This window comes from Belonocnema kinseyi, chromosome 7 (genome assembly GCF_010883055.1).
Source record: "Belonocnema kinseyi isolate 2016_QV_RU_SX_M_011 chromosome 7, B_treatae_v1, whole genome shotgun sequence".
In the NCBI taxonomy this organism is placed as follows: domain Eukaryota; kingdom Metazoa; phylum Arthropoda; class Insecta; order Hymenoptera; family Cynipidae; genus Belonocnema; species Belonocnema kinseyi.
This window is the reverse complement of record NC_046663.1, coordinates 121,012,693-121,020,378: the sequence shown is the minus strand read 5'-3', so window position 1 is coordinate 121,020,378 and position 7,686 is coordinate 121,012,693. Positions and strand designations below refer to the sequence as shown.

The 7,686-nt window shown below is 36.0% G+C and overlaps 1 protein-coding gene across 1 annotated transcript in view; it reads right to left on the bottom strand.

The window, feature by feature from the left end:
* Positions 1-6,588, bottom strand: part of LOC117177452 (scavenger receptor class B member 1) — a 261,744-nt gene extending 255,156 nt beyond the window's left edge. The window contains exon 1 of the mRNA XM_033368152.1: positions 6,006-6,588. The gene's annotated coding sequence lies outside the window, so the exon portion shown is untranslated. The remainder of the gene's footprint in view (positions 1-6,005) is intronic.
* Between the last annotated feature and the right edge of the window lie 1,098 nt (positions 6,589-7,686).

Here is a 7,686-nt window from a genome sequence, read left to right as displayed (position 1 = left end):
GGTGTCTAAAAAGTCCCGGGACGGTTGGATATTTCCTCAGTCAACTTTGTTTTTTAAAATAGAAACCCCCTTTTTTACACGTGAAATCGATAGAGCGGAAAATTCTACGTTGAGGTACGTACCCAAGTCATAGGTCAATTGTAATGTTCAAGGTCAGTTAGAGGTTATTTGAAATTAACAAAGTTTTCCAAGAGGTCAGTGCAATTCCTGAAGTAAATTTCAACGAGGAATTCAATGCTGACCTTCATTTTGACCTTCATGGCTTTTTGAAGGTCAACTTTGTTTTTTTAAATGGAAACCCCCTTTTTTACATGTGCAATCGATAGAGCGGAAAATTCTACGTTCAGGTATGTACCCAAGTCTCAAGTCAATTGTAACGGTTACAGCGTTTTGAATATTGTGAAATCATAAGGAAATTTTTCATTAAAAGTTCCAGGTGTTTTGGTGAGAGTCCTGTTCCTCTCCGAAGAATTAAACAGTCCTATACCGTTTTTCGATACCTAAGTCACTACCTAAGGCGACACCAGAAGACCTATACCGTTTTTCCATACGAATATTACGAATCGAAACTAAATTTACGTATGACGAGTATATACTTACTATCTTTCGCTAAAAGATTATTATGGCGCAAGCTAAACTTTCGGAACGAGAGAGGGTATTTGTATTAATGATGCGTTGTTGGGGAGATCGAGTTCGATCTTATGATCAAGTTCGTTTGCTTTTTAATCGCACTTTTCGTAATGGAGAAGGGTTAAATACTGTCTCAAAATCAACAATTGAAAGAACTGTAAGGCGCTTATGAATCATGGATCTATTAAGGACCTTCAGAGAACTGGTCGGCCAAAATCTGCAGGATCTGAAGAGAAGCAGATGGACATAGCCCAAGCATTTGTTGAAAACCTACACCTTAGTTTACGTCGAGCTAGTGATAAACGTGAAGTTGCTCCTGAGACAGTGCGAAATATTTTAAAAAGCATCAATTTCCATCCTTACAAAGTTCATCTGGTACAAGAGCTCAATGAGGACGATCCTAATCGTCGAGTTGAATTTTGTGAAATTATGATGGACAGAATTGATAGAGATCCTCTTTTCTTGTACAATACAGTATTTTCAGATGAATCTAATATCACTTTAAAAGGTGAAGTTAACAGGCAAAATTGTAGATATTGGCCCGACACAAATCCTGTTTGGATATTGGAGAGTCACACGCAATATCCACAATGGATTAATGTTTGGGCAGGTATCTTAAATGATGCATTGATAGGCCCTTTCTTCATCGATGGTAATCTCAATGCCCGTGCATATGAAGAGCTTCTCAGAAACCAAATTGTACCATGAATAAGGGAGATTACAGGCGATAATTTTTAAAATATTTGGTTCCAGCAGAACGGAGCAGCGGCTCATTGCGGTATGGAGGTTCGAGCATATTTGGACACTAGTTCCCTCAAAGGTGGAGGAAGAAGAGGTGAAATCGAGAGGCCTGCTAGATCACCTGATCTGACGCCTCTCGACTATTTTCTTTGGGCTTATTTAAAGAGCAAAGTATACTCTACAAAACCGCAAAGCTTAGATGAATTTCAAAATCGGATTCTGCAACAGGCTACTTTCATTGATAGGGAGATGATTCGTAATGCTGTAACTCATTTTTACAATCGCATAGCTTTTTGTCAAGAAGCTCAAGGTTTTCAGTTCAAACATCTTCACTGAAGCGTGAGAGGCAAGGGGACTCACGCTAATCAAGCACCCCAAAGGGAACAGAATTCACTACGTCCACGTCGTTGTTCCTGGGTAATGCAAACGTAAACGTAAACTGCTGGGAAAAAACCTTGAAAAAACTTTGAACATCATCACCAAGATCAATACAAAGCTCACCAATGAATTTCTCGTTGAAATTTACTTCAGGAATTGCACTGACCTCATGGAAAACTTTGCTAATTTCAAATAACCTCTAACTGACCTTGAACGTTACAATTGACCTATGACTTGGGTACGTACCTGAACGTAGAATTTTCCGCTCTATCGATTTCAGATGTAAAAAGGGGGTTTCCATTAAAAAAACAAAAACAAAGTTGACCTTCAAGAAGCCATGAAGGTCAACTTCAAGGTCAAAATGAAGGTCACCATTGAATTCCTCGTTGAAATTTACTTCAGGAATGACCTTCACTTTTTAAAAAAATATTTTACCTGATGAAATATCCAACCGTCCCGAGACTTTTTAGACACCCTGTATATATACAAATTCTGGATGAACTAATCTTTACAATTTTAATAACAATTCGAGAAAATCTTTGAAAACTCATGTTAATAGCAGTCACATTTCATACCAATTAAGAAAAATGGTATCTGCGTTACAATCAATTTAAAAAATAAGACAAGCAATACCCCGGGTGGAAATTTAAGTCGGGGTCTGGCAATTCTACGGCCAGAGAGCCAAGCTTTAAGCCAGGAGCTGGCCGGAGATCTCGACTTTAAGTCGAGCTGTGGCCGGGGTTTCTGGTCGGAATCCGACGAGCATCGTCACGTTGCGCTGGCCAGCGTCTGGCCATGGAGCATGGCCGGGAAGCCCGACCGTAGCCCGGACAAGATCAATTGGTGGTTTACTAGATTTAAATCAATCGGGTTTCAATTGTATGAAGAGCATTAGTTACTACCAAATTAGGAAATCAATTTGATTCTCTTTTACTGCAGAATTGGAGTGTGTTAATATATGAAATTCCACACGCCCAGTACACAGACAACATTAACTCTTTTCACGTAGACGTTGAGAGACAAAACAGGTGTTTAAAAAATAAATATTAAATGATTGCGAGTATTTTGATTTTAAATACTAATAATCCTATTTAGAGTAAATACATATATTACATTTTTAAACATTATATTGCAAATAAAATTTCTAACGCTACGGGGTATCGATCCTACATATCTATAACTAAATCTAACGCCTAGCAGTCGTGAGTGGTAACCACTGCGCTAAACCGACAAGTTGAAACTCGTTGAAAAAGCCATCATCATAAGCTAAAATTCAGAAAAGTTAAAGTGAAAAATTTTAAGTTCTCTTTTTCTAATTATTTATTATTATGCGGCGTTATGTAAATATAAAATACACGAACTTTTAACAAGGATATCAATAAAATACCTTTTAAATAAATAATTTAAATCGATTACAATTTTTCCTCGCGTGATATTTTGTTTTTTCCCGTTGTCATCGAATTGTTGTCACAAAATGCATGGTTTGTAAGTCTGAAATCATGAAACCTTAAAATTTGTGGTGTCAAAAAGATAATGACCCAATATATTTTCACGCGTGGAACATCCATGCGGGTATATGCTTCCATTTCTGAATGAAATCAGAAAAAGTAATTAAGTTATAAACAAAGTTTAACAATTTTATTATTGCCAATCAGCGCCCGGCCAGCTACCGTCGGAGCATTCGATCATAAGATTTGTCCGATCAGAGCCCAGTGAACCCCCGACTGGAGTTTTGACATAAATTTTGCCTAGCGAGTCTCCGACCAGCGCACGGATAAGCTCTTAAAATGGCAGGAAAATTTGTTATTCTTAACATTCGTATCCTGGGGTTTTTGATATCGCTGAATCTCAATATGAAGTCGAAATTTAGAATTCCAAAATGGCGGATCCAATATGGTGGACGAAAATACAAAAAACGGCTCGATTTGAATCAATCTTGGTACTCACGGGTTTTTGGGATCCTTGAGCCCGAAAGTGAAGTCAAAATTAAAAAATGTTGACTTCAAATTCTGATTCAGTGACCCCAAAAACCCGTTATTACCGAGATTGATTCAAATCAAGCCATTTTTTTGGATTTTCGTGAACCATGTTGGATCCGCCATTTTGAATTTTCACTTCATATTTGGATTCAGCGACCCCAAAAACCCCCGAGTAAGACTTGAATGCAAAATCGGAGTAAGTTAAATAGGAAAAAAGAAGATTATCGCATTTTGCGTGAATGCCACACAGGGCACGGAAAATTTTGACGCATTTTGCGTCAATGCCAACGAAGGGGTTAATAGTAGACGATTTTTGATAAAACATCAATATATTTTCTTTATCCTACATAGGTAAAGTCAATGTGGCCCATCTTAAAGTTTAAACTTTCAACCTGCGACTCCCTTGTAACGTAATACACATCCCCACACACACACACACACACACACAGACCGGCGCGCGCGCGCGTTTATATATGAGTCATATTTCAAAAATTCAAATATTCAAACGTTGAGCATTTAAAAGTTAAAAATATTCCAACAAAAAAAAAACTTAAATTATGAATGTGCTTTCTGGAAGTTTCAGAACGTAATACTTTCCGAACTTTATTTTAAAAAGTTCATAATATTGCCAACAATTTAGTTGATAGTTTGGTGTAAAATTTGAGGCAATTGCAGAATAGGGGCTTCGCCTGTTTTTTGGCTGGAAAAACAGTTGTTTTTTTCGGAAAAAAACGATAAGAATTTTTAATTGAACGATAAATGAAGCGATTTGACCAAGCAGAAGTTTAAATAATTTGGTCAAAACCCTACCCTTTTCCAACTTCTCGTTATATATAATCATAACGACATATCGTGACATACCCATATTTGAGACATCACAGTAATGAAAGTAACAGTGATTTTAAACTTTTTCCTCGTGAAATTGCTTCTTTTATCTTTCAATTTAAGATTCTAATAGTTTGTTGCAAAACAGAATTTTTTTCCAGCCAAAATAGAGGTGACGCCCCTATTTTGCACTCTTACATACCATTTTTTTAAAGTTGGAATTCGCTCTAAATATAAGTCTTTTAACTCTAAATTACAATAAAAATACAAAAACCGTATGAATAACTGATTTATAGGTAATTAAATTAAATTTTCCCGATTCTGAATGAAAAAAATTACTCAAATTTCAATGTGTAAAACATTTTGACTAACATTTTAATAAAGCTTTTCACTGATAATTAGTGGAATTCGACTAAACATTAAATTTCCACTTGAAATTGGCACATTTGTCATTTCGTAAAGAAGAAAGCCAAGACAAAAATTTTGTAAACATTCATAGTTGATTATTTTTCATAAATAAATGTAATCATTTCTAAAATTTTGCATATCTGAATTCATACAAAGTTTGTAAACATTTTTCGATGTTTCTTTCACTAAAGCTCAATTTATCATGTAATCTGCGAAACTAAATAATGAATTTGAGCCAACAGTCAATGAAAGTATCTCTAGGAAATAATTAGTTGTATCAATTGAACAGAAAATTTGGTTGTTATGTGCCACTTATAACTTATGTAAACATTTTTCAGCGAACTAAGCATTTCACAGTTGAAATATACACAGAGATATTCAAAGAACAAATTACTTTCACTGATTGAAAATAAATATAATAAAAGATTTCATCTAAAGTGTGCAGTGTTATTACTTCTGTCATCTAACTCATAACTTTCTGCTATTTTTAGATAATACATACTCTAAAGCAAAACCTAGTTTCAATAGAAAATAATTAAAGTTCACCTTAGGAAAAAGAATGTTAGTACCTTCATCACTAAAGATCCTTACTTTCTTCATTCAGTACCCCATTTATCACGGATTTAAGTTTAGTGAGCAGTCATAAAATAATCACACTAAAATAAAAATATTTGCTTAAATAATCCAACTATAAAATTTCAGTTCATAAATGTAACACATGACTAACCACTTATCACGAAATCATCACTTCAATTAAAATGAAAGATATTTGACGCACATACTTTAGAGTAAAGCACCGCAAGCAGCAACTTAAATGCTCTTAGAAAATTTCACCTGGTCCTCTTACATAAAATATGACACAATAATGCGCGTGCATTTCAAAAGAGAAAATGACTAATGACAAGGGCCAATGACTACCTTCAATCAAATCAAGCCGAAATACTTTTAGAAAAACGACATTTACATCAGAATAAATGTATAAACTAGCAGAAAATGCTCTCTTTCATTGGAAAATACCTTCCCATTCTGATCTTTGATACTCACATCAATACAATCGTAGGCCGTCAATCCGCGAGTTGATCGGACTTCACGACGAGCCGAGCGGCACAAGGAGAAAGTCGGTGCCAAGTATGTCGCTGCTGATGACGAAGAAACGGTAATCGGGAGCGAACTAACGTGGTTAAGTGGTTGACAGCAACAAGCGAAAATCGGCCGATGATTTTCAACTGTCTCTCTGTTTTCAACTTTTTCCTCTTAATTATAAATTCAATTTTGAATTATGAATTCAACTTTTAAAACGGTTAAAATTTTTTCCATTTAATCGCGCACTTGATTATTCAAATACGCGGCCGTTTGTTTTAGAGTGAAATTTCCGTTCGAATTTATCGAAAATCGGCACTTTTTGCAAAAATATAAGTGAACCGATCAAGCTTTAAATTTCGCGCGAACTTCCGCCGTTGGAGGTTTGGCGATTGATTGCGATCTCTCAGGACGTTCTACTGCTGCCTGCACGATCGGCTCTTGTCGTTGATCCGCCGCGGAGGTGCATAGGTACGATCGGTTACGAGAAAACGAATAAACGGAACGTAGAAATAATCGGTTCGAAGTCGGCCGAGTGACTGCGAGGAACTAAAAGAGTTTTGCATGTATGCGCCAGGCTTGTTCAGGTGAACGATTTAGCATTGCCCCCACTTTCTTCCTCCTCCTGCTTTTCAGCCCATGTGTTCTGTGTTCTAAGCCTGAAGGTCTTCGTGTCCTGAGTCTTCTTCTTGCTAGCTCTTTCTTTCCCCTTCTTCCAATCGAAATTTCGTCTATTTTCTACCCTTTCAAATTTCCTTTTCTTCCTTGGTATTTTTACATACCCTGATAAAAAAATTAATGAAGTGCGCTTTACTCAATTCTTGTTTTCGATTTTTATAAACACTGTTATTGATGGATCATTTGCCAGGTAGTATACAACCGATAGGACTGCACTTGTCCAAGTTTGAGACTGGTTGATATTTTTAAGTTGTTGAAACTTGAACAATTTTTAAAATGGTTTATGAAATGGAGAAAAACCTATTCATTTTTATTAGTAATTAATTTTGAACGAGACTCGACGATGATTCTCACTTTAGAAAAAAATAGTTCGGATTAAAATTCTATATTTAACAATAGTTACTTTGTTTATTGTGGATTGTGTCATTAAAAATAAAATAATTTAATCAAATAAATTGATGACTAACAAAACAACGTACGTCATCGAAAACAAATTTTTATATGCGAACCCACCAAATAAAGTTGTACATAATCTTTTCAAGAATAAAATCAGCTCTTGGTCATTAGTAATAATTAGGAACGGCAGCTATTTTCTTTATCGACAGTAACAAATAAAAAAAAATCTGCCCCGTGGGCATATTCTCATCGAGCGTTGCGCGCGCGGCTCGCAAGTTTGAGCGCGCCCATGGCGCGTGAATGTTGGTACTCGCGCTATGCGCTCGATGATATATTTATCTCGCGCTTCGCGCTCGAGAATGTATTTACCTCGCGCTACGCGCTCGGTCTTTATGCACAGACTTTTTAAAACTTAAGTTCAAAGCATCGACAACAGCAATTTGGTGATTGTGAATTCTCTTTTGTTAAATCTCCTTCGGCTTTAACAAACACATTCTCATCACGCATCTCGTGCTTCGCACTCAAGTTTACTCCTGAAATTGTATATCATTCCCATAAATATATATTATTA